The 27,283-nt window shown below is 41.6% G+C and overlaps 1 long non-coding RNA gene across 1 annotated transcript; it reads right to left on the bottom strand.

Moving 5' to 3' along the window:
- Positions 1–20,044: 20,044 nt before the first annotated feature.
- Positions 20,045–27,077, bottom strand: LOC118623002. The gene is made up of 3 exons (XR_004958171.1): positions 27,010–27,077; positions 20,419–20,530; positions 20,045–20,306 (listed from the first exon to the last, which is right to left on the bottom strand). It is a non-coding gene; the product is annotated as an uncharacterized LOC118623002 (long non-coding RNA).
- Positions 27,078–27,283: the final 206 nt, after the last annotated feature.

The following is a 27,283-nucleotide window of genomic DNA, read 5'->3' as shown; positions in this document are numbered from 1 at the left end:
TGGAGTATTTTGCAGCTGTAAGAAAGAAAGATCTCTTATCCTTTGAGACGACATGGAGGGACCTGGAAAGTATTATCCTAAGCGAAACAAGCCAAGCAGAGAAAGATAAGTTTCATATGATCTCACTTATTTGTAGAATACAATGAACATAACAGTCAGAAGAACAGGGTAGTCCTAGAACCGTGGAAGTGGGGTATAGTCTGACAATCCCCAGAAAAGGGGGTGGGGAGAGATAAACCACAGAACTTATATGCATGTGTGCATGAACAATGGACATGGACAACAAAGCTGGGGACAGGGCAGGGAGGGAAGGAGAGGGGTATCAGTGGGGGGGAAAGGAGAAACATCTGTAACAAAAATAAAAAATGAAAAAAAATTTTATAAAAGACATGGGCTGTCCTATTGACCAACAAATTTCTAAGCTTCTAGAAAAAGGGGGGGAAAGGCTATAGAAGTGCCATGCCCTGGATGCTTCACCTTAGAGAACAGACTTTCATCAAAGTAGCAAAGATATTCCTCAGCTAAAAGGAAGAAAAGGTAAAATGTTCACATTAATTTGATGTATAGTCAGTGACACTAGGCTTCTCATTAGAAGGACATTGAGAGAAACTGATAAGAAGCACCTAATGTGTACACCTATAATAGACCCTTCTGGTAAATACAATGAGGGGTCTGGTCTGTTTTCCTACTGCAAAGGGCTGTAACTGGATTACCTCATGGTTTCTTCGAGTCCTGCCTAAGCCAAGATTTCTGCCAGCCCTTATAGTGCCTTTGTGCAAATTAGAAAGGGAAATCTAATTACAATCTCCAGTATCCTCTATGCTGTCTCAAAAGGTAATAGATCCTGCCCTGACTGGTTTTGCTCAGCGGTTAGAGCATCAGCCCATGGACCAAAGAGTTATGGGTTCGATTCTGGTCAAGGGCATATACCTCAGTTGCGGTTGGTCCCTAGCCCTGGTCAGAGTCATGCAGGAGGCAGCCTGTTGATGTGTCTCTCTCACATCGATTTTTCTCTCTCTCCCTCTCTCTCTTCCTCCCACTCTATCTGAAGATAAATGAAAAAATATGCTTGGGTGAGGATTAAAAAAAAAGATAATAGATCCTTCTTTTTATAGCTGCATGGTATTCCATTGTGTAAATGTACTAAGTGAAATAAGCCAGTCAGGAAAAGACAAATATCACATGATCTCACTTCTATGTGGGATGTAATGAATAAAATAGAACTAGAGGCATGGGAAAAAGAAAAAAGAAGAAAGGAAGGCAAGCCTTCCTCGAGGCAGACCAGCACCCGCCCACCTCCCCAGTACCATGCAAGGACTCCTATGGTAAGCACTGAATTTCAGCATGAATTTTCTCTCAGCCAGGCAGGGTCAACTGCACAAGTATCTGTGGATAGGCATGCTATCCTTATCCAAAAGCAGGGACTTTCAACATCAGTAAAAATGAGACTTGGATAATAGCATGGGCTTGGTGATAGAAGACAATAGCAGGAGCCCTGGCCGGTTTGGCTCAGCTGTTAGAGCGTCGGCCTGCGGTCCGGTGAGACCCGGGTTTGGTTCCCGCTAAGGGCACGTACCTCAGTTGCAGTTTGTCCCCGGTCCTGGTTGGTCATGCGGGTGGCAGCCACTCGATGTGTCCCTTTCACATCGATGTTTCTCTCTCTCTCTCTCCCTCCTGCTCTATCTGAACAAGGAATGAAAAAGTGTCCTCGGGTGAGGATAAAAAAAAAAAAGAAGACAATAGCAGGAATGGCAACAACAATGGCTGAATTCAAGACTCTAGGGATGAGCAACTCATGTCCAGGTATTGTAGCCATAGGGACATCTCTGGGGTTAGAAAGGCCAAAGGTGAACTTAGGGGCTGAGCAAGAGCAGAAGCAGCACTAGGTTCTGAAGTTCCTGGAATGATTCAAGGAGGAAGAGTGATAAGTATCCGTGCTTGTCTCCCCCAGTTAAAAGCAAGGCTGTTGCCCTGGCCGCATTGGCTCAGCATTTAGAACGTCAGCCTGCGGGCCAAAGAGGGTTCGATACCAGTCAAGGACACATACCTCAGTTGTATGGGAGGCAACCAATCAATGTGTCTCTCTCACGTTGATGTTTCTCTCTCTCTCTCCCCTTCCCACTCTATCTGGAGATAAATGGAAAATGTCCTCAGGTGAGGATTAAAAATAAATAAATGAATAAGTTTATATAATAAATATAAATAAAAGCAAGGTTGTTTTTTTAAAAAAGAATTTTTGTAGCAGAATGCCTGGGAGAAATGAAACTTTTTGTCATCTTTCTTTCTATCTCTGAAACACTAAAAATAACTCCCTTTTGAAGGGGACAGTTGTGTAAGGGTTTCAGGAAGCTATCCTTAGAAAAAAGTGACATGAGGACATAGGAATGCCATTTTTATAAGGTTGCATTCAACCTCACAGGGTAGCCACTCTCAGAAAAGAAACCATACCCACATTTCCTCAAAAGAGGGAGGAATCAGTACATTTAGGGTGAGTGTCCAAAAGAAAAGCAATGGCACCCTGAAGCAGGATAGAGGGAGGGAAAATGATGGGGGTCAGGGTCTGGGGAGGGGACACCAGCATCTGGGTGTGCCTTTTGATACCAGTTGTAGATCAGCATTTATCCTGGAGTTGCTGATCACCCTGAACCCTGGTGATTACAGTTCCCCTATGAGTGGGCTTCATGCCAGTGCCTAAAGCAATGGCCAAAATAGAGGAGCCATTATCCCAGTGCTGCGGTCCAGGGAATAAATGCCCAGGCAGCCTGCCACTGTGCTGTTCAGATCTCTGTTTATTTTTGTGCTTCGAAGGAGCCGCCCATGATGTTCTAGTCACTGCATGAGTCAGAGTCTTGTTCCCCACCAGCTGCTGAAATGTTCTCCCCTTACTTCCTGGACTGCATCTGAGACACTGCTCACCAATTCCCCCGGCTGTGTATGAACTAGGGCCTGGGCTGGGTCTCACACTCTGACACCACAATAGAGCTCCAGGTTTGCAGATGGAAGGAAAATGGAAAAAAACCATCTACTAGTAACGTATGTGACAAAAAGTGGCATTCAAATTCATAGAGAAAAAAAAGAATGAATAAAAAAATGTTGTTAAAATTGACTAATAACTAGAGGGAAAATATTAGATCGTTGACTCATTACATCTAAATAAATTATAGACAGTCCATCAATTTAAATGTAAATATTTTAACCATAAAAGTCACCCTGGCCAGTTTTGCTCAGTGGTTAGAGCGTCGGCCTGCAGATCAGAGAGTCCCAGGTTCAGTTCCCGCTAAGGGCATGTACCTCGGTTGCAGTTTGACCCCGGCCCTGGCTGAGGTCGTGTGGTGGCAACCAGTTGATGTGTCTCCCTCCTTCCTGCTCTATCTGAAGATAAATGCAATAAAAATAAATAAAAATAAAAATGTCCTCGGGTGAGGATAAAAACAAAAACAAAAACATACAAGTCAAACAAAACGGGAGAAAATAATGATAAATATATAATATTGAGTAAAAATAATGAAAAACTTCTGTGTGGCAAAAAAAATAATAATTACAATATAAGGTTGAAAGACAAAACAAACTGAAGAAAATATTAACAACAATAATACAAAGCAAAGAGTTAATAGCTATAATATTAAAGAATTTTTTACAAATAAAGAAAAATGTAAACTCTAATAGGAAAAAGTAGGCAAAAGTGACAAACAGGTAATTAAAATATAAATGGTCAATAAATATATGGGGGAAAAGTTCCACTACACTAATACTGAAAGAGACCAATTATAATAATGAGATGATTTTTACCTATCAGATTGGCAAAGATTTTAAAAACTGCTCAAATTCACACATTCCAAGGTTGGGAGAAATATCTACATCTTGTTTTTTCTAAGGACACTGTAAAATAATAGTAAAAGTTTTCCAAAGGGAAATATTAAGATATAAGATGTACATACTCTTTGTTGCAACAACTCTACTTGTAGGACTTTACTTCAAGGAGATATGGCACAAATTTGAAAAGATGTATTCATACTCTGTTTATAATTTTGAAAAATAGAAAATAATGTCCCCTAGTAGAGAGTGGTTAAGTAAATGTGGTATAGCATCCATGAAATACTATACAGCCCTTAAAAAGAATAATGTAAATCTATATTGACACAGAAAGATGGCTTCAATTTTTCATTCTTTGCTATTCACCCATGCTATTCAGTTGGATTTTACCTTCTCAGCAACATTTGACTCTGCAGATTAGTTTCACCCTTGGGCTTCCACAATATCTAATTATTTTTGTTTTTCTCTTTCTCTCTGGCTACATTCCCTCAGTTGTCTTCATTTAGCTCTTAAATGATACTGTCCTCAGCTCTCCAACAATCTCCATCAGTAGTAGTCTCATTCACTTCCACACTTCTAATTACCATGCTAAGGTGGATGACTCCTAGACCTACATTAACAGTCCAGATTTATTTGCTGAATGCCAGACATATATATGCATTTGCTAAATGCAGACTCTCATTTTTGTCAGTTTGGCCAAGTCATTAAACTTCCCTTAACCTTTGTTGAGGAGATGAGATGCTGGCAGATGCAGGAAGAGTCAGAGTGATGAGGCTTTTCTCATAGTAATTCCAATAAACACAGCCCCTGTCTGTAACACGGAGAAAGGCTTTCTCAATCCAGTACCTTTTTTGGGAATCTCTCACCTCACACCACATGGCCAGTTACCCACTCCACCCATCTAATATCTGCCTAGGTCTGCCTCACATCATTGGCACATCCTGTGTTTGCTGGCAGAACCAGGGAACCATCCTGACCTCAGTTTGTCTGTTACTCAGCTTGTCTCAAGGCTCAAGGAAAGCAGTCAATCCTAGGGCATGATTTCAAAATTCTGCTTAATTATAATTGCTCTTAATAGACAGGTAACAGTTCTCTTTGATCCATAATTATGATAGTCAATGGGAGAACTCTGGAACTGAAAAGAAAGGCAAAACAGAGAAGAAAATAGCTATATGTTCATTACTTTACCCACCCCACATACAGTGTGTGTGCGTGTGTGTGTGTGTGTGTGTGTGTGTGTGTGTGTGTGTTTACCACCAAGCTTCTATTCCTATTAGAAGGACACATAGGGAGTATTCTTCCAACAATGATTCATGTTATTATCATAATAGGTTTTAATCAGAGCAAAAGTCAAATTTGTGTTGCCTTAAATAGTATGGTTCAAGACTCTGAAATGAGAAGCCCTATCTTGGAATCTTTGTGTCAACAATGAACAGTTTGTGTTGTCTAGCCTGCAAGTCTCAAAGAGCAATTATTCCATTTCCAAGCCTTAAACTCATTTATCAGTTGTAGTTTATAAACGTGGTGATGCAATTTGTGAGCTGATGTCATGTTTCCAACAGGGTGGTTTGGAAATGATCCATCCATATGGGGATTCATTTTTAATGGAGAAAGAGAGAAGCGTGGAAGTAAGGAAATACCTGGGCTCCTTCATCTGGGGAAATCTGGGTGTTTGGAAGTTCAGTGCATCTTGAGTGGAGGACCCAACTGATCTCGCATCACAGTGTGTTTGGTTTTATTTGCAGAGAGCATACACGGAATGGACACATTTAGGACAGGGATCTTGTTTTGTTCACTGGTATTTCCTCAGTACTCAGAATAGTAGCTGGCACATGGCGAGCTCTCAAAAAAATTTTTGTTGAATAAATTGTCAATACTTAAACTGTGTGCAGAACAGAAAGAAAAAAAATCAATAGGTATTCAATTGTCAACAAATCGAGGGCACTCTGGGTAACAATGGCACAACTTGGATTTAGTCACAAAGCCTACTGTGTCAGAGAAAAATGAAATAGAGTAGGGAAGAAACCAGGAATCAGAAGAATAAGGACAGAGGGGACAACCAAATTCACTCTGGAAACTATCAATGGTCCGGGACCAGCTTGGGTTGTGTTTGGGCAAATTGGTCTAATCTGAAGGGTGGGGCATGACAGTGGGTGTCCCAGGGACAAGCTAGAGTCAAAGTCAGGTGGGTGGAGAGCAGTCCAGTCCTAGCAGAAGTCAGTCAGTGACTGAAGATAACAATAGAAAGGATTTGGTCTATTGGGGAGGAACCAAGCAAGAACTAAGCAGGGTGAAAGGGTCCAAATACCAGCAAAGAACTAGAATTCAAGACAATGGAACTAAGATTAAAGCCCAAACTTACTGGACTAACATAGTAGATGACTGGGGAAAGCTGTCATCTGGTAGGTCTACATGGGTCATTCTTAGCAAGTCTAATTCTAAGGTTTCACTAACTGATGGGCAAGGGCTTATATCCTAAGCAGGGATAAGCCTACAGGTAAAGGGAATCAGATTGGCTCCCTCACTGTGTGCTCCCATGGTGTCCTAAATCTGCTTTTGGTTTAACCCTCATCACACTTGCCATTACTTCAATGATTTTTTATCCTTGCTGGTACACAGGACTATTTTTATATTGATTACCACTATATCTCCAGCATTAATTTTAGGTACATAGCATGAAGGAAAAAAAAGAACCAGGGCATGCCCATGGAAGAGGCTTGAGAGAGCAGAGACAGGCCCTATGACTAACCTTGCTTGCATCCAGCAGTATGTCTCACCCCCTCTACCTCTTATTTCCTTGCAGTGATCAGAACTGGCATAGAGAAGGACCGCAGACCAGGGTCATGACTAGCCTTGAAGAGCAGAGCTCAACAGTGCAGCTCAGCCATGTTCCACCTTACCCTTGAGCGACACTACCTATTCTGTTGCAGTTATACATTTTACTCTTTGAATGGTGTATTTTCATGCCAGCATTTCCCTCTACTTGAACGAAGAAAGCCATCGAAGCAGTGTGAGTTTCTAGGAGAGGAAAGGTGGGGAATAGAGAAAGGAAAAGAAGAAAAGGAAAACATCCCATTACCACTTGTGCCAGGACTGGATTTGGGTTGCTAATTGCCCCACCTCCCAGCTACTGCCCCCATCCTGCCCTCCCCTGACTTCCACTCTCCCCTGTGTGGCAGCTGTAGCAAACCACAACGCTGGCGGGGAGCCATCTGACAGCCGAGGAGCCCTGCCCACCCCATGCAGCGCGCAGCCGCCTTGTTCTGACCTCCTGACTCCAGACCCCATACATTCAAGTTCTGTTGTGGCCACTGACCGTTTAGGGCTTTCTTTCTTGTGGCCTGAGCATCCCAACCAAGCTGAAAGGTCTTACACTCTAGAATGCCCCTGAAGCCAAAGCTAATACACACCTAGAAGAAAGGCGGATGGTAGGAGAGAAAGAAAGACTCTGTGTGTGTATATGTGTATTTTTAAACTAATGGGAAACACACTATAAATAGAATTCTGACAGAACAAAATCCCACCCAACAGGAAATTGTAAATGGTTCTAAGAAATACCAAAGAACGTAAACTGCCTACAGAAAAACCAAGGAATGGCATCATCACCTCTAAAAAGACTTGGCTTCTGAAGAAAAGAATACACTGGCCCATGAAGCTAACAGATGATGGGTGCAAATCTGGAATGTGGGATGCTTTGCCCCATGTTTTTACATCAAATAAAAATAAAAGTTTTCAAGCAAAATCCTAAGAGGATGGGGGGGTGGAAATCAAAATGGCTTGGAACTAGCAGAAGAATTTTTCAGAAAGAGAGACTCTAACATGTCTGGAAAGGAAAAAGAATATCAGTATCTCATTCAGATGTTAGGAAGGGAAGCTGTCCCTCATCTCTGAGAAAAGATAATAATAGTATCTATCTCATAAGGCTATTAGGAAGATTTAGATAATACTTATAAAACACATAGAGCACATAGGAAGCTTTCTATTTTTTTTTTTTATTTAAAAAATATATCAAGTACCAACTATGAAACAATTGCTGTTTTAGGTGCTGAAAATACAATGTGAACATGGGCCGATGCTCAACTAACTGAGCCACACTGGACAGACTGAATGGACTTACTTATACGAGGTCATCTCCTGAATGCTTCCAGCCATGTCAACTATCTTATCTGTCTTTTCAAAGCACTTCAGCATACAGAGCGCTAAGAGCTGATAAGATATTCCATACTGTAAGACACTAACTAGCAGGATAAAAATGTCCCTCTATTCAGAATGCTTTTAAAATTCTGACCTGCAAAAACAAGAAGGAAATATTCTGGATTTTATATTAGTAAATTTAACATCAGATCAGGTCTGAATGTTAGTAATTCATCTTAATTATCTGCATATATTTAGTACATCATTTGGCAATTTTCACATGCCTGGTATTTTAGGGAACAATAAACTTAGAGGAAAGCATCATTTTGTGTTAAACCCAAGATATGTTTGGATGGATGTCTATAGGTCTACTCTTCAATTTAGGAGGAAGGCCATTACTGTTTTTCCCTTTCTAGGAAAGATGTAGAATCTCTCTCTAGAGCGAAGATCTCTTCTCTACACTGGAAATTGACATTATTACGCTTTTTTGGCAATGTTATTCATTCAATCAATAAAATGTTTTGAACACTTGCTATGTTTCAGGCATTGTTCTGGGAACTTCAGATTTAACTGTGAACCAAAGAGACAAGGTCTATTCTCATCGACCTTCCATTTTAAGGAGGGACGATTCATCAATAAAAAATGAGTGAACAAGATAATTTCAGGTCTTGCTATGAGGACTGTATAACCCAGTAAGGTGCTAACGAGCGCTTGCGGGGCTACTTTAGATTGATGTCGCTACTCCCCTGGTCTGACAAGGGGGGAATGAGAAAACAAGTAGAGCTTCCTATGTAATATGCTCAAGCCTTCTTAATGGCAATAGGGATGGGAAATAATCTTAGAGAGATTCTTTTGATGTGAACTGGTCCCCTGCGCCCCATTTCTTCTGGTTGGAGCCAGGAGAGGAGATGTCAGGGAGCAGGCAGCTGCCATAACAAATGATCACAAACTGGAGGCTTGGAACAGAAATTTATTCTCTCACAGTTCCAGAGGCTAGAGGAGAGGTCCAAAATTAAGTTGTTGGCAGGGTCACCTTCCCTCTGCTCTAGGGAAGGATCCTTCCTTGCCTCTCCATCGCTCTGGTGGTTGCCAGCAATCCTTGGTGTTCCTGTGCACATAACTTAAATCTCTGCCTCAGTCTTTATATGGCCTTCTTCCCTGTTTCCTCTGTGTTTCTGTGTCCAAATTTCCCTCTTTTTATGAAAACAGCTGCCATTGGCCTTAGGACCTACCCTAATCCAATAGGGCCACATCTGAACTTCATTATATCTGCAAAAACCCTATCCCAAATGTCATATTCACAGGTTCTGAGTAGACATAACTCTTAGAGGGGACACTACTGAACCTACAAAAGACAGAGTCAACTAGAACTCTCATCAGAGGGAGGAAATATACTCCAGCAACTTGCTGACAGCCAGGAGCTAAAGAGGAGATCACAGTAGCCACAGGAAGCAATTGTGACACAGCAAAGATTGATCCGCAGTCTTGATGTGAAATGACAACAAAAACCAAGACTACCTGGGTGTCCTCAGTAATGCCTGGAGACAGAATCTTTAATGATGCAGGGTTCATGCACTCACCCAACAACATTCATCGAACACCGGTCTTATGCCAAGGACCTTGTTAGTGTTGGATATAATGCTGAGCAAAAGAAGACAAGCTTCTGCTCTTGAGAATTCCATTGCCATCAAGGAGGATGAGGATTTGAAGGGTATTATTTGGATATAAAGTAAAATGTGATCCCAGAAAGCTAAGTTGAAGACACAAAACATACACGGATTATAGAGTGATTGATAGTGTGACAAATGTGTGTGGAGTGCCTCCCACATGCCACTGTGCTAGGTTACTGGCATTCAGAAGCAGCATTCTACTTGCTCCCTCTCCTTTAGTTTCCCCTTCTCTGTTCCGTGGAATCTTTAGACACAACAAATCTACAAGATAGTGATATCTCTACAACCTTCCCAAAATAGTATCTTTGACTGGTGTGCTTCATTTAGAAATAGCCCCATAATAATATCAAATATCAGACACCTGGTTTCTCAGCATTTCAGCCTGAAAAACCCAAATCAATGCCTCTCTGTCCCTCTCCTTAACTTCCATTTAACCCTATACCACTACACAAAAACGCACAGCAAAGTAAACATTCATTCATTCACATTTACTGAGCAACTGCTATTCACCAGGCACTGGGATGGGCACTGATTAAATGTTAGATTCTTTTTCTTTCCTAAATAAGTATTACATATTTGCTTGCTGATCATAGCAATGAGTTTAGTATAAAAAGAAATAGAATTCTGCCCAGTCAGTGGGGCTCAGTGGATTGAATGTTGTCCCATGAACTGAGAGGTCCTGGTCCAATTTCCGGTCAGGGCACATGCCCAGGTTGTGGGCTCAATCCCCAGTAAGGGTATTCAGGAGGCAGCCAATCAATGTTTCTCTCTCATATCAATGTTTCTGTCTCTCTCTCTCTCCCTTCCTCTCTGTCTAAAAAAAAAATCAATAAAAACATATTTTAAAAAATAAATAAATAGAATTCTGATCATTAAACTCATTATAATTTAGCCAAAGAAACAATCATTACAGTTCAAAATGCTTTCTCAAGATCTTATGAGAACCAGTCTCCAGCTCTTTAAGTTTGAATTTCCCTTCAGGCATAGTTTCTGTTGTGTAATCCTCCTATCTTCTTCCTGGTCTCATCTTTGCCTCTGATTGGCCATCAAAGATAGAGAGACCCTTACTGTTAAGTTTGGTCAACCACATGCAATTTATATTTACCTCTAGATATAAGTTAGATGAGTAATGTATATCTATCTTATAAGAGCTTCTAAAAATGAACGTCTTGGTCATGTCTTGTGCACATTCCTGATATGACTTGGTTCACTTTTTTCACTTTTCTTTCACAATTAGGACCCCATGATATTTTGGAGATGACAGCATAGTGTGGTTAAAGACCTTGGGCCATGGGGGCAGGTCTGGCTTTGAGTCCCTACTGTTCCATTTGCTGCCTGAGTGAACATAGGCAAATTATTTTTTCTCAGCTGGGAACCATAGCTACATTTTTGGGCTATAGTGAGAACTAGAAACAATCTTTGAAAATTGGCAAACACTAGGCACTTAATTCATGGAAGCTATTACTATTATTTTAGTCATGCCTAGTAATCTACATAATCTCTTGGGTCTATTTATGGTTGCTTTTGACATTTCCACTTTTGGCTTTTTATATCAGCTATGAATGTACTTGTAAATATCAACCTAGTGTCTTCCAGTAGGCTGGGGAATGCAGGAGAGGGGATAGAGGGGGAAGGAGGGTGTTATTGGGAAAAAGGGGGACATCTGTAACCCTTTCAATAAATAAATAAATAAATAAATAAATAAATAAATAAATAAATAAGCAAGCCTAGTGTCTTCCTAATGCAAAAGAGGGGAAACCCAATTAAGATTACATTGCATTAAAGTGAATGTGCTGGAATTCAAGCTGTGAGATATTAAACAGATTAATTACCATGGGCTGTGGGTGAGGTCATAAACCTAAAATAATTTGGGCAGAGCTAAACCAGACTAGCACAGACAGACTTCTGAATTGGCACCGAGCACAGAAGGTAGTTCTCCTTATGCCCAAATATAGATGTTGACTCATGCAGTCTGGGTGAAACATCTGAGGAACAAAGTGATATCATCCAAGAAGGCAGGATGACATCATTCTGCAAATGTTTCTCATCTGTCTGGTTTTTGACACCTTTCTCCTAATTCTCATGGTTTCCACCAGCTGCTCTTCAAAACTACCCTCCTTGAGGGAGACAACATCAACTTCTGCTTATCTTTAAATTTCCTATACATTACAAATATTTTTCCATGTCTGACGCAGTATCTGGTTTCCACTCTGCTTGTCCTGTTGAAACTAGTCTCAAAGAGTCACTAAAAATAGTTGCCCAATCCAATAGATTCTTTTTAGTTTTCTTCCCACTGGAACTGTGTACAGTGCTGATCGACGCCCTTTTCTTGCTCCTTTCTTTGCTTCCTTATACTTGCCTCGTGATACCCTTGATTCTGAAGATCCGTTTCTACAAAGCTCCTTCACTGTTTCTCTTCCACAACTCACCCTGAGATGTTCTCCAGAGATACCATTCTAGCTATTCTCTGGCCACAAGCCCCCTTAGCAAGCTTATCTCCTGGCTCCTCACTCCATCGCTGCTTCTCAATGACTGTCTCAAAACCAAACCTGTTCAGGTCACAGCCCCAACTAAGAAACTTCCATGTTCAGTGCTGCTTTCGGGATAAAGCTCACACATTCTAGGAAGACGGTTAACCCTCAGAACCTGGACCTCAAACATCTTTGGAGCTTCATCTCCCAACATTGAACTTCTCTTCCTCTACTCATGCTGTTTCTTTATTTCTCTCTTCTCTGCCTCTAAAAATCTTGGAGATCCTCTAAGATCCAATTCAAATGTCATTTCTCAAAAAAAAAAAAAAATTCACTTGTGCAAAATCTTCCTTAGCACATTCCTTCCTGCCACCCTAGTGGAATTAGTGGCTTCCTCAGAGTTTCTACAGAATTTTTGCAAACTAGTATAGCACTTACCACATTTTATTACTGTCTGTTCTGCACTGATGGTGTGTTCCCTTACATGGTGAGTTCTTGAGAGCATAACAGTACCTTCTTTGTCTTATTATTCACACCACCCGGCACAGTGCCTTGCAGATAATTACATTCTCAATAAACAGTTCTCTGTTTAAACTGAATCTATTTTTCGAAGATGGTCTTATAATCAGGTTCAGTTGCTTTTCTACTGAGATGGTGGCAGGGGGAGGAGACAGAGAGAGAGAGAGAGAGAGAGAGAGAGAATATTTCTGCCATGATTTGAATTTTAGGCCATATTAGGCTTTCATGGCAAAACTCTTTTCTACTCTCTCTATATAATTAAACTGTGGGCAAAAGAAAAGTGTTCCATGTTTTATATGCACAGCCAACTCCCAGGTCTGCTAGATTCCAATGCAGAATCATCGGAAAGAACCAGAATGTCAAATCTACTCTTTGCAAATAAAGAGCCTACTGAATTAACTTGAGTAAGCTCTTCTGGGACACCAGGGTATGATTTAGTACATTTCTTCTCCTAGAAGATGAAAGAGGACTTGGTTATATTATAATAAATGTACATAAGCTCTAATTTTGTACAGAAAAAAAATGGTTACTTAAAACTAAGCCCGGATCAACTCAAATGTATCATGTGGCCGACCCAGACAGAAATAAAGCTCACTATAGTGGTTATGAAGAGCCCTGTTTTTCCTCATTCACCTGCTCTATTCAGTCAAGATCTACTTCACCAGTGCTCTCTCAACAGGAGTACCTGGTAGAGTTCTTTAGCTCAGGATTTCATAAAGGCAAACAGAAAGATCTACCATAAATAACTGAATGGCCACTGCTCAAAAAGAGTGCATGCAATTTACAAAACTTACTTCTATAAAAAAATAACGTATCTTGAGCAATAGCATGTATATGTCGAACTCTAGCCCTATAACCTATATGGATTATGTGATTTCCTCAAAGTCACCCTATGAGGTTAGAAATATTATCTCCATTTTATAAATGAGAAAACTGAAGGTCAAAAGGTCAGGTAACTTCATACTGTCATATAATTATTAAGCAGTGAGCTAGGAGTTAAAGACTAAGTCTGACACCTGTGAATTTAGAGCACATAGGATATTTTTGATGTCAGTTGCCAACACCTGTTTATTAAGGGAATGATGACAGTCTATAAGCAATGTGGACAAGGAAATGTGACCAGTCAGGTCTTAAACTTGATGCACTTTCTTCCAGCCCAGACTTAAGGACTGAGGAGTGGAGAAGGGAGAAATGCCAAGGAAGTTAAATTATATAATACACAATTTCCTGCTCGAACTTCAGCTTATAACCATGTGTGGATAAGTGGAGGCTGTGCTCAAAATCCCTTACACCCTTCACAGCAGGTTTGCCCCTTAGCAGAAAGCGCTCCACCTTTGCCTGGGTCTCGCCTCCACCTTCCCAGGGGAGCTCGGAGCACAGAGCCCAGAGGACTGTCAAGCCCTGTCACACAATCACGGAATTTATACGGACATATCTTTTGTAAACTAGCAGTTCTCTTTCATTGTTTCCAGTTTCTACTGGAAAAATACTCCCATGTTGCTTTTGAAGTGGAAGAACCGATGTATCGATTATTTATCTGACCTATTCCATTCTCAGCAGAAATCTTGAAAATAGTGCTGTGACCGCCTACTTCCAAGATAGACTATCTGCAAATATTTATTTTCAATTGCCATGCTCTTGGAATGATCAGCCTGCTTCTGAGAAAGGAGGCTTCCTACGTTGTATCTCCAAGAATAAAGGTAACTGTCGCTCAAAAGGTCACTTAGAAGCTATAATTTAAAACAAACTGTAATTATTATTAAATGTAATAATGAATGCTTTCTATTAGCTATAATTACATTTTTAAAATCTTAGATGAATTATTAACAATCATTTTCAATGATGGTTTGGCAAAACATAAAGCATTTGATAACACACTCCACTGCTCAGGGTGTGAGAAAAGAGACATTCTTATATATTTCTGGTAGGAATATCAGTTGATGGAACTTTTCATAGGCGGCAAATTGGTGATAACTATTGAAATTACAAGTAGATTTACACACGATTCATAGGTGATTCATTGCAGCATTGTTTTGTAGCAGCAAAAGACTGCTGTCAAACCATTCTTTGATAAGGTACATACAACGCCAACCTAAAAGAGATTGAGAAGGTTCTACTGGTGATATTGAATGATATCACAAACTGTGTGTGTGCATGTGTGTGTACTTTGGTGTGCTGATCAACGTTCAACCATCAGCTACCCAAAGTGTAGTTCTATGAATGTTTGTTGACAAGTAAGATGAAAATGAGGCCCTGAAGATGTATTCTGGATCTTCACTGGTTCATCAACAATGTGAGTGATTTCTTTGCTGAACTGGATGATTTCAAATAATTGAAGGACATTTCCTCAATTTTTTCTTACATTCACAATGACAAACTTTTAGGTTTAATTTGTATTATTAACATTTTTACCATTATTTTCTTAAGTCTAGACAATTAATAAAACAAAAAATTAAGTCCTGATTTGTATCAGTTGCTGATTTCTGTGCTGGAAATACTCCCATAGTGGCCATTGTCAAGCTACCAATGTGACACACTGAATAGAGCTGGGAAGAGATGCACTGACCTATATGCACATTGTTCCGTACTATTTTCACCACACAGACACAGTAGACACTAATAATCTCAAGATACACAGATAACAGCAGAGTGTAGTGAAATAATCAGAAAATGATGTTTTTAGTGTGTATTACTTTTTTCATAATTTATTGAATTGTAAGTTTGTGTAATTTAATTTTTATTAGTGGCTGAGTTTCATAACCACCCACAAAATTCCTAAAAACTTAACATTTGGCTCTCATGAGTTGGTATGAGCTGGCACCAGCTCACTGCCATGTAACTCATTAGACCGTGCCCCATCAGGAAACAGAAACCATACGTAGGTGAAAATCTGAAGAAAATTCAATGAAGAGACTATTTATAAAGGTCTGGGCAAGGTTAGGGAGACACTGCTGACAACTCGGTGAATAAACCGAAGTTGTTGAATCATACACTTGAATTGGGTAAACTATATGTGAATTATTCACAATAAAGCCGTTTTTTAAAAAGAGAGACACGGAGGCTCCCAGGGACCAGCAGTGGCAGGAAGCCATTACCTTCCTGTGTCTTATGGGACAACGGGAGGGAACAGTGTTTCCAGGGCCCTGTTAGAAATGAAGACCCAGAGGAGAGGATCCCAGCAGGAGCTGTAGATCCAGAGAAACTCAGCCAAACCCTTCAGCTTAAAGCAGAGGAAATTGCTGGTGGGGAGTGAATAGATCAACCTTTCTCCCCCCCTGTCCTCCAGTCTCCTATTGATGCCTCTCATTGGACAAATTCAACACTCAGCCAGAGGTAGAGGAACCTGGGTGACGTCTGCATAGGGGTCATCTCCCTAGGGCACAGAGCTGATCATAAGGGGTGGACAATGGGTCTGAGGGCAGAGAATAGCCAGCGCTCATGCATGCACACACGCTCACACATGCACACATGCACACACATGCACACATGCACACACGTAAGTACCTGCTAATAAAGTATACAGTAAATGTGTTAACACTTGTCAGTGTTAGGAGAAAAACAGAAGAACATGGACTTTTCACTCTATAGCATTTTATAGCTTTTGAATTTTGAACCATGGGACTATATTACCTATTTCAAAAAATAAATAACATTTCCATTAGAAAATAAAAATAAACCAAAAAACAAGTAAGTTTATAGTGGTCATTAAGGCTGTTCACAAAGAGAATGATTCTTCTCTCCTTCTGAGCAGACAGTAGGGTGTAGTTCCCTATCCCTGCTGAAGTTAGGTGTGGCCACATGTTGCAGTGGTTCTCAACCTTCCTAATGCTGCGACCCTTTAATACAGTTCCTCATGTTGTGGTGACCCCCCAACTATAAAATTATTTTCATTGCTACTTCATAACTGTAATTTTGCTACTGTTATGTCTTAGGCGACCCCTGTGAATGGGTTGTTTGACCCCCTAAGAGGTGGCAACCCACAGGTTGAGAACCACTGGTAGAGAGTGAAATATGAGCAGAACTGATATGTGTCACATTCAAGCAGAAGCTTTAAAAGCCAGTGTATGTATCGCCACTTTCTCTTTTCCTGCCTCATGGACCATAGAAGCATCATGGAACTCCTGTTAGCCAGAGTCCTTGACTGATGAGGAGCAGACACCCTCCCTCTCACCACAACTACACTACCATGGGACATGTAGCATGAGGGAGAAACAACCTGTGTTGTTTTAAATTACCGAGATTATGGGATCATTTGTTACCACAGCATAACCTAGCTTATTCCCACTGATAGAAGAGGAAACCAAATGGCTCCTGGCATTATTTCCAAATCAAAATTTGTAATTTTTAAGAAACCTTACATTTAACCTGTTAAATTAAAAGTAATGCATCTGCCCTGGCCAGTTTGGCACAGCGGTTAGAGTATCAGCCCTTGGACCTTTCTGAAGAGTCAAGGGTTCGATTCCCAGTCAAGGGCATGTACCTGGGTTGCAGGTTCAATCCCCAGCCCTGGTTAGTGTCATGCGGAAGGCAACCAATCAATGTGTCTCTCTCACATTTCTCTCTCCCTTCCTCCCTTCCACTCCATCTAAAAAAATCAATGGAAAAATGCAATCATGTGAACAAGTTAATCCTCAGATAAGGATTAACAACAACAAAAAATACACCTAGTTGCACCCATGGAAATAACATTGATTTTAATGACAGTATAGATATTGATTTATAAATATTAAACTTAAATTTGGCAATTTATATCAAAACCTCAAAAACAAATACCTTTTGACCAAATAATTCTACTCCTAATAAGATAATCAACAGTAATAGCTAAACTTTATTGAACAGTTATTACACCAGGCACTATTCTAAGTGCTTTGCACAAATTAATTTAGAAGTCTTATAGCAGTACTATGATGTATTACCTATTACTATTATACTTTTACATAAAGAGACTGAGGCTTAGAAAAGTTGAGCAACATGTTAAAATTATATAACTAAGAGGTAGGGAAGCCAGTATTTAAATCCATCACCTTGACTCCAAAGACTGTGCTTTCAACCACTATGATATACTACTGCCATTTCTTTTTTCTTTTTTTTCTTTTACATTGTCCTCTTTATTTCTTCTTAGACTTATACAATTTTTAATTTCCAAACTATGGTCTTTCTCTAGTAATCTTTTTTCCAACTTCATTGAGGAATAATGGACAGATAATGCATAATTTAAAGTGCAGAATGTGATGATTTGATATATATACATTGTGGAATGATTACTAAGATCAAGATAATTAACACATTAGTCACCTTACAGCGTTAACTCATTTTTTTTTTTTTTTTAAATGGTGAGAATGCTTAGGATCTATTCTCCACAACTTTCAAGTACACAATACCACCTTGTTAACTATAGACACCACGCTGTACAGAACAGCCTCGGAACGTATCCATTGTACAATGGAAGGTTTGTATCCTTCCACCTATCGCTCCCTATTTCCCCTCCCCCTGGCAACCACCATTTTATTGTTTTCATAAACTTGTCTTTATTTTTCTAGATTCCACATAGAAGTGATACCATCCCTACTACTACTTCCTAAATAACTCTAAGGATGTAAATCACAGCCCTGCTTTAGAATAAAAGCTGGGAAACAAATGTAACGTCCAAATGTGAAGGTTGGATCAATGCTGGTAGTGACTCTACGGCTTAGTGACCGAACACCACGCACACGCAGCCGCTTCTCAAAAAACCACAAAGGCACACGAAAGGTAATTAATGTAATTAGAGTAAGTAAATTTTTCAAAGCTGTCTCATTTTATAAAAAGTACGTGCATACACAATAGTCTAGAACAGTGATTTCCAGCCTTTTTCATTCCATGGCTCACATAAACTACTAAAATTCTGCAGCGCAGCAAAAATACATTTTTTTGTTGATCTGACCAAAAATTAGGTACAACTCTGATTCATTCACCTCAGACGGCTATTGTTGTGTTGGCTGTTGTCATTTTTTAATCTGACAGTCTAAGGGAAAAGAGGCCAGTGCCCCTGACTGAACAGTCAGGCATGGCCTGTTCTCAAAATTCTTGCAGCACAGCGGCTGACAACGCTGGTCCAGAAAGCTTATGTCTGAGTAGGAGATCTTGCATGACTTTTTCCTCTAATAGCCCACATGCATGTTTTGACTTTCTATAACAACATGCACACATTCGATATTTAATAGTGACACCCCGATTTCACACAGCAGGTCCTGAAACAAGAGCGAGCGCGTGGGTACTTGGTTTCGGTGGGCAACCCCAGGGAGCAGGAGTGGGGAGGAGGAGGAGTGAACGGGGATGGAAGGAAAGCCAAATCGAAGGGGTGGGCGTGCTACAGAGCTGATCACCACTGAGGGAAACTGAGGCGTTCTCTCCGGAAATCTCTCTAAAGAGTGGGGTCCGATGGATCTCACAACTGTCTGCCTGAGGGACGTCAGACTGGAGGGTTTATCCACAGCTCCCTTTCCCGCTGGCGGGGCTCTTCAGTCCCTCCTAGTGCCAGCTTCGCACATTTGTCAGAGCGCTAAGAAGGGCGCTGCAGGGGTCCCCCGGGCTGCACAGAGAAGCCTCAGGGCAGAGAGCCAGCAACACAGAACAGCTGAGGGGCTGGAATGTCCAGGAAGTGAAAGGCCCCTTGAGAGGATGAGCGCAGGAACTCAGGCGCTGTGCCTTATGCATACAGCTTGTATAACATTTAGAGATCGAGAGACCTTGTTCTTCAAGTTGTGACTTCCTTGTTCATTAGAATGTGGTGAGACCCAAGTTTGTTTGTTTGTTTGTTTAATTTTTATTGATTTTTTTAGAGAGAGGAAGGGAGTGAGATAGAAACATGGATGTGAGAGAGAAACATCAATTGACTGTCTCCTGCATGCCGGCTGCTGGGGATCAAGCTCACAACCAGGGCATGTGCCCTGACTGGGAATGGAACGGGGACCTCTCAGTCCATGGGAGGACGGCTCTATCCACTGAGCCACACCAGCTGAGCGAGACCTGAGTTTTTACTTTATTTTTCTTTTGGAGTAAGAGCTGTTGTAGTAGAAAAGGCCACATGCAATCCCCTGAAATGACCCACCTCCTGATTCAGCCAAGATGGTAAATAAAAAACCATATCACATCTCAAAGGGGCGTGGCGGAGATTAGAGCCACTCTGAAGATTCAAAGGGTGCAGGGGCAGTGGTTCCCATTTAATTTTCTTTCTGACAAAAACCAGATGGTGAATGGCTGTGAATTTAACATAGGAGTATTGCAGCTGCTGGGCTGGCTGTGGTATCTTTACTAGAGCAGATTAGCAGAGCCTCAAGTCTGCAGTATGTGGCTCCTGATCTGGTGAGTATATTCTTTTCGATATCAATCAAAAAGTCAAGTCAAAAGCTGTTTTCATTCACATGGAATGGCAACAGTATATATCACAGAATTGCCCCCAGGACTATGTTAATTATCCCGTTTTCTGTCATAAGGACCTGTACTATCTGGATATTTCACAAAAATTACCTTGGTCCACTATTTTGAAGATACATGTTCATGAGCAAGATGTGTCATGTGATCCGGATGCCATGATAAGACGTGTGTAATCCAGAAGATGAGATATTGCCCCTACAAAGACCCAGAGGCCTGCCAGATTAGTGCATTCAAGGACATCCTTCAAAGTCAAGGGTAGGTCACTGCATCTTTTACTTTCTTCCTATAGAAAAAGCACACCACTTGTTAGGCTTCTCTAAATTTTGCTTGCAGAATATTCCACACTGGGGCGTGGTGCTTCAATCTATTTATAAGGTGAGTTGGAAGGCTGCTACCTTTGGAGAGGAGCCCAGAGCAAGAGGGCTCTGCAGCAGGTCCATTTTCAGTAAAAGCAGCCTTGCTTGCTCAGGTCATACAACCCAGCAGATCCCATGGTAGCAAGGGTACCTGTGGAAGAAAAGATGCCGTGTGAGTTCTTTGGCAAGTTCCAATGGGATGACTGCAATACAGACCTCTAGGGCTCTCAAAGCAAGACTGTGCCATCTGCTGCAGAAAACTATACTTTGTTGCAAATGCAGCTCCTGGCAGGCCCTGATAGCGTCTAAGTACCTGACCATGGACATCAAGGGATCCTGTGGCCAAAACCACTCATGAGCTAGATGCTCTCAAGTCCCCAAGTTATAAGACTGGGTGGCCCAGCAGCAATCTACTATAAGAGAGAATCACTACACTGGAGAGTGTGCTTGAGCGGGTGCAGAAGGCAAAAACAAGCTGCAAGAAAGATGACTCAAGATCCCAGGATCCCCCTGCTGTTAACACTGGCTGACATCTCTTTCTCAGTTCATACCTATGACCTCATGGTGGTTTCCCGATGATCAGCTAACAGGAAGAAAAACCCAAGCTTGGTTCACAGACGGATCAGATTGGCAAAGTTGGTCACACAAGGAAGGGCATGTCTCTGGCAGAATCTGTTTCCCCCAAGAGCCTCAAGGGCTGGGATCTGTCTTACTCACCTCTGGATGTTGCTGGTACCTGGTACCACTTAATAAAGATTTGCGGAATAATTGATTGAATGAATAAATGGAAGGACACTTTTACTTTTATCTTTTTACAAAGTAACAACAATCAAAGCATCTTTGAAAATATTTGTTTAGAACCCTTCTTGAGTATCTTCCCATATGTGGGTTTCGGCTTCCAGTTCTCACAGTGAGTTTCCTGTCAGTGCTGAGACCAGCTGTAGAATAAATCTAGGTCAATGTTCAGAATATGCTGCCTCAACTGTCTTAAATAGAAAGAGAGAATCTTCACATAGTAAAATGAAGCAGTGACAACTCCACAGGTTCTCCAAGCTCATTTCATTATCATGTTTACCATGTAATCACACTCTGCCTTTGGGCCAAGGGAAGTGAAACTAAGCCACCAATTTATGTTTCATTGACCAAGCTTAAGATTATTTGGAAGTTTTTAAGTGACCCTTGTTGTCACTTGGTTCTTTACATTAAGCTTGCTGAACTGTATGGTCGGTGAGGGCAGCTACTAGAAAAGGGAGGAATTACCTGTAGGCATGAGTTTCTGTGACCCTTTCCAGACCCTGTCCAGACCCCTCCCCCTTCTCTGTGCACTGGAGAATCCCCCTCACTGAGGCTCTCTCGGCAGTAGAGGGAAGTCCTGGAACAGTAGTCCTCTTGGGTGATGAGAAGGGAATGCGATGGGGTATTATGGCGACCAGGTCTTCCTCTAAACAAAACTTTCAATGACATCTAGCAAAATAGATGTTTTCAGTTCAGCAAATTTAATGTTCCTGTAGTTGCCTCTGATTTAATATAACTGGTCTGAACTGGCTCAAAAATACATGATGTGTGATGTGATGCGGTGTGGTGCGGTGCGGTGTGATGTGATGTGGTGTGGTGTGATGTGATGTGATGTGGTGTGATGAGGTGTGGTGTGGTGTGGTATGATGTGGTGTGGTGTGGTGTGGTGTGGTGTGGAGTGGTGTGGTGTGGTATGGTATGGTGTGGTGTGGTGTGGTGTGGTGTGGTGTGGTGTGGAGTGGTGTGGTGTGGTATGGTGTGGTGTGGTGTGGTGTGGTGTGGTGTGGTGTGATGAGGTGTGGTGTGGTGTGGTATGATGTGATGTGGTGTGGTGTGGTATGGTGTGGTGTGGTGTGATGAGGTGTGGTGTGGTGTGGTGTGATGTGGTGTGATGAGGTGTGGTGTGGTGTGGTATGATGTGGTGTGGTGTGGTGTGGTGTGGTGTGGTGTGGTGTGGTGTGGTGTGATGAGGTGTGGTGTGGTGTGGTGTGGTGTGGTATGGTGTGGAGTGGTGTGGTGTGGTATGGTGTGGTGTGGTGTGGTGTGGTGTGGTGTGGTGTGGTGTGGTGTGGAGTGGTGTGGTGTGGTATGGTGTGGTGTGGAGTGGTGTGGTGTGATGTGGTGTGGTGTGGTGTGGTGTGGTGTGGTGTGGTGTGATGAGGTGTGGTGTGGTGTGGTATGATGTGATGTGGTGTGGTGTGGTGTGGTGTGGTGTGGTGTGGTGTGGTGTGGTGTGGTATGATGTGGTGCGGTGTGGTGCGGTGCGGTGCGGTGCGGTGCGGTGTGGTGTGGTGTGGTGCGGTGTGGTGTGGTGTGATATGATAATAGGATGTGCCTTACTCCTCCTGTTGGTCATTTATTCTGTTTTTGCTCCCTTGCCTATTCCATGGCCTGGTTAAATTCCTCTTTCCCTTGATTCACCAAGGACTGGGTTTATTAACTTAACAAAATCAAATTTTAAATGTTGTGCTGATAGTTTTAAACAGCACTGAGAACTCTGGGCCCTATAAATATAACAGAAAAAAAAAGGTATGGCAAACTTCGCCATAGAAGGGCATCCTCAGGGAGGACCAGAGGGGGCCTTTGTTCTTCCTCAGAACAATTCCTCTTTCTTGCTAACTCTGCCTTCCATGGATCCCAGAGACTTCCAAAGAATTCTGTTCTTGGAGCCCTTTGGTTGCTCCCAAACTTGTTTTATTGTCATGGGGAGCCAGGTCTTTGGCTGATTTTAGCTGCCTGTTTTAAGGTTGCTTTTAGAATAGATTGCTTTTTTCCCCCAATTACAGTTTACATTCAATATAATTTTGTATGAGTTTCAGGTGTACAGCGTAGTGGTTACACAGTCATATGCTTTACAAATTATCCCTCCTGATATTACCAGAAACCACCTGGCACCATACCGTGTTATTACAATATTATTGCCTATATTCCCTATGCTGCACTTTACATCCCCACGACTATTTTCTAACTTCCAATTTGTACTTCTCAATCCCTTCACTTTTTTCACCCCATCCCACAACCCCCTCCCTCCTGGCAACCACCAGTCTGTTCTCTGTATCTACGAGTTTGTTTCCATTTTATTTGTAGGATAGATTGCTCTTAAATTAATCTTCATATTCACTAACTCTGATGGAAAATAACTGATATTATGTTGTAATTTCTCTCTATGAGAACAGGATTTCTTAGAATTAATTATTGTAAAGCCCAGATAGCAAACTTTTCTGGGCACATCTCTGTAAATGTAGTTTAAAAATATATATATTTTTTTATTAAGTAAATTATATTAACTGGATTTACTTCACAGCAAAATGGTGAAAGAAAGCAGGAAAAAATCACATTCTGTATGATATTTATGTTTGGAAGCCTCATTATAAAATCACAAAAGATTTGAAGAGATGGTGATACAGTTTCTTCAGAGAAGGCTTTCCATTTTCGGTCATAACAAAATAGCCCCGTCCAGTTTGGCTCAGTGGTTAGAGCATCGAACTGCAGACCAAAGAGTCACGGGTTCAGTTCTGGTCAAGGGCACTGGCCCTGGTCAGGGTCGTGCAGGAGGCAACCAGTCAATGTGTCCCTCTCACATCAATGTTTTCTCTCCTCTCTCTCTTTCTCTCTCTCTCTCTCTCCTCCCTCCCACTCTGTCTGAAGATAAATGGGGGGGGGGGTATTCTCAGGTGAGGATTAAAAAATAATAATAACAATAATTGATGCCTGGCATTGTTCCCGATCTAAGAACTTTTAGGTTTCCTTCATTTCAAAAATATTGAGTAAGACTTACCCCATTCCTAGACCCTCCCCAGTGCCCACCAAATTCTCTTCCTAGGATACCACCATGCTGTTCAGTTAACGCCTCAAACCCCACTTCTCAGATGACCCAGAAAATAACAAAAATTTACTGACTTCCCTCAAACCTGACCTCTCAAATTTAAATGTTCATGAGTTCCTTAATGTCAGATTTGAGAGAAGTCATAAGTTTTTGTTCTCCCACAAAACTGAGAAACTAATTTGTCATTCAATCAACTATTAACCCATTAATTCACACACTTTTTAAAAATTGATCTTAGAGAGATGAAGAGAGAAAAGGAAAGAGAGAGATTGACATGAGAGAGAAACATAGATCAGACCCTACACTCCTCGACTGGGTACCAAACCCACCACCTGGGTATGTACCCTGACTGGGAATCCAACCTGCCACTCTTTGGTGTGCGGCACCAGCCAGGGCTCACACACTTTTTTAACCACTAGAAATATTTATTTCAATCTTCCTAACTCTGTGTGCCCTTTCTCTCTAGCTATCTTCTTTTATCCCTAAGAGGAATCCCCCACTGGATTGCTGCAACTTTCCACCTTGCTTCCCTTGAAGAGGTCCTCAGATTTAGGAGGAGGAAAAAAGTTCTAAAAAGAAGATGACCAGTTTCCACAGTGAAAAAAAAATGTCCTCACCCACAGTGGAAATCTTACAGTATGTCCCCACCCTCCAAAGCTGTAAGAGGGTGGGGAAAAGGAATATTCTCTTCTCATTTAGAAGTATTGAATAAAAGTTATAAAGAATGTCAAAAATCTTACTTAAAAAATCTACCAACCAAGAATTGGTAGGGAAAGCCCAGAAAACTACAAAGAGGTTAAAAAAAAATTAAGGTAAAGCCTCTTTATCCTTAATCTAATTTCTCTATTTACTGAAAGGTTCAACGAGGCTTTCTTGTTGCAAATCTTACAGTACGCAGTTCCTTAACAAGTGATACTAGGTTAGGAACTCAAGAAAACAGACTTTTCATGACATATAAAAAGACAATGAGCCCTGGCCAGTGTGGTTCAGCAGTTGGAGCATTGGCCTGTGGATCAAAGGTTCGAGGGTTCAATTCCCAGTAAAGGGAAGGTACCTAGGTTGCAGGTTCATCCCCAATGTGCAGAAGGCAACCAATTGATGTGTCTCTTTCACATTGATGTTTTTCTCTCTTTCTTTTCCCCCTCCCTCCCTCTCTCTATAAAAGCAATAGAAAAAATATCCTCGGGTGAGGATTAACAAAAAAACAAGCAGCACTGGCCAGTTTGTCTCAGCGGTTAGAGTACTGGCCCACGGACCAATGAGTCACCAGTTCGATTCCCAGTCAAGGGCGTGTACCTCGGTTGTGGTTGGTCCCCAGCCCTGGTCGGGTCGTGCAGGAGGCAACCAATCGATGTGGCTCTATCATGTCAATGTTTCTCTCTCTCTCTCTCTCTCTCTCTCTCTCTCTCTCTCTCTCTCTCTCCCTCTCTCTCTTTCTCTCTCCCTCCAAAGGGGGTGTATTAATCAGAAGTAGGTTATTCTACAATAACAACTCTCCAATTAGCAATGGCTAATCGCTAATCTTTATCTACCTTGGAGGTTTTCTGACAGCCACGGATCAGCTGCAGTTCTGTTCCATGGCTCTGATTCAGATTTCTTCTTTATTTGGAGACCTAGGCCAAAGGAGTTGCCCCTATCCTTGTCTCCTGGCAAGCAGAAGAGGGTAAAAAGTGCACCGTGTGATGGCACCTGCTTGGTTTTTACTAGAAGGAAAGGCAACCTCCCCTTGCCCTCTATTGGTCAAAGCAAGTCATATGGTCAAACCCACTATCAGTCAGGCAGTCAGGATAAAGGGTTAACAAAATATCTTCCCTGCTGCGTAGGCATGACCTTCAATGAACTCACTCTGTTCCCCTGGAGTACTATGTTAACAATATTCTTCAGGAACATTGCTTACAATAAAAACAACCTCTGATTGGAAATTGCATCTAGACTGGGAGGAACCATAAATGCACTGTAGAAACCTGATGGAGGGGATGTAGCTTTTAGTGTCCCTGAGCGTAGTGACTGTTTTAACTGGGCATTGTCCATGTGGGGATGGCAGAAGCTATGCCTCTGAAGTTGTTACAAAAGATATTGGCTCCCCCGGCCAGTGTGGCTCAGTGGTTGAGCATCAACCTTTGCACCAGGAGGTCACCGGTTTGATTCCCGGTCAGCGCACATGCCCAGGTTGTGGGCCAAATCCCCAGTGGGGGCATGCAGGAGGCAGCCAATCGATGTTCTCTCTCATCGATGTTTCTATCTCTCTCTCTCTTTCCCTTACTCTCTAAAATCAATAAAGAAAAAACATTTAAAAAGATATTGGCTCCTGTGGGGAATGAGACTATAAATCAGAATGGTTCCTACACCTGCCCCAGATGGGTCTCATCTTGCATTTGAGCTGTCCCTGAGCAGCTGTGTGACTTGATATCCCACAAGAGAGGGACACAATGCTTCCTGCTGGCAAACTGTGGTTCCCGTCCGATGTCCTTCTGAGTGAATCTGACACCAGAGAAGTCGATGGTAGTTTTCTGCATCTGAATGTTAAATTGAACCTACGACGACCCATGGTGGGCATTGTAGGCAGAGATGTATATTCCCCCACAGGGAAGCGCTACAAGGACGTAGCGCTTACTGGGAGTGGAGCTAATGATTAGGAGCAACAATAAAATCGACATGGGATGATTCTCCTACATGACCTTTCAGCAGATAATACATTGATAGAGAACTAATGCTCAGTAGAGGAAAAAATGGAAAGAGAAATAGGCTTGTGGCTCAGAGAGACCCAGAAGCCTGGATCTGCTGCTTACCACTTGTGACTTGGCAGAGTGATCGTCAGAATCCTCATCTATGAATTTATTATTTTTCTTCAAGCCTTTTTACTACAAAAAACAAACAAATAAACAAACAAACAAAAACAATACCCAACTAGAACTCAATGAAGCAAAAGAAAAAAAGTGGGTTTATTTGTTCATGTAATTAAAAAGGGCAAGGATGGAGCTAATAGATTTGAGTCTCCAGGACTCTGTTCCTATCTCCAAAGTTTTCTGCTTCTTGGCTCCATTCTCTGCTACTCCAGGGTTT

Source organism: Molossus molossus, unplaced genomic scaffold (genome assembly GCF_014108415.1).
Source record: "Molossus molossus isolate mMolMol1 unplaced genomic scaffold, mMolMol1.p scaffold_m16_p_10, whole genome shotgun sequence".
NCBI lineage: Eukaryota > Metazoa > Chordata > Mammalia > Chiroptera > Molossidae > Molossus > Molossus molossus.
Note: the sequence above shows the minus strand (reverse complement) of the source record. Positions and strands in the feature narration are given on the sequence as shown.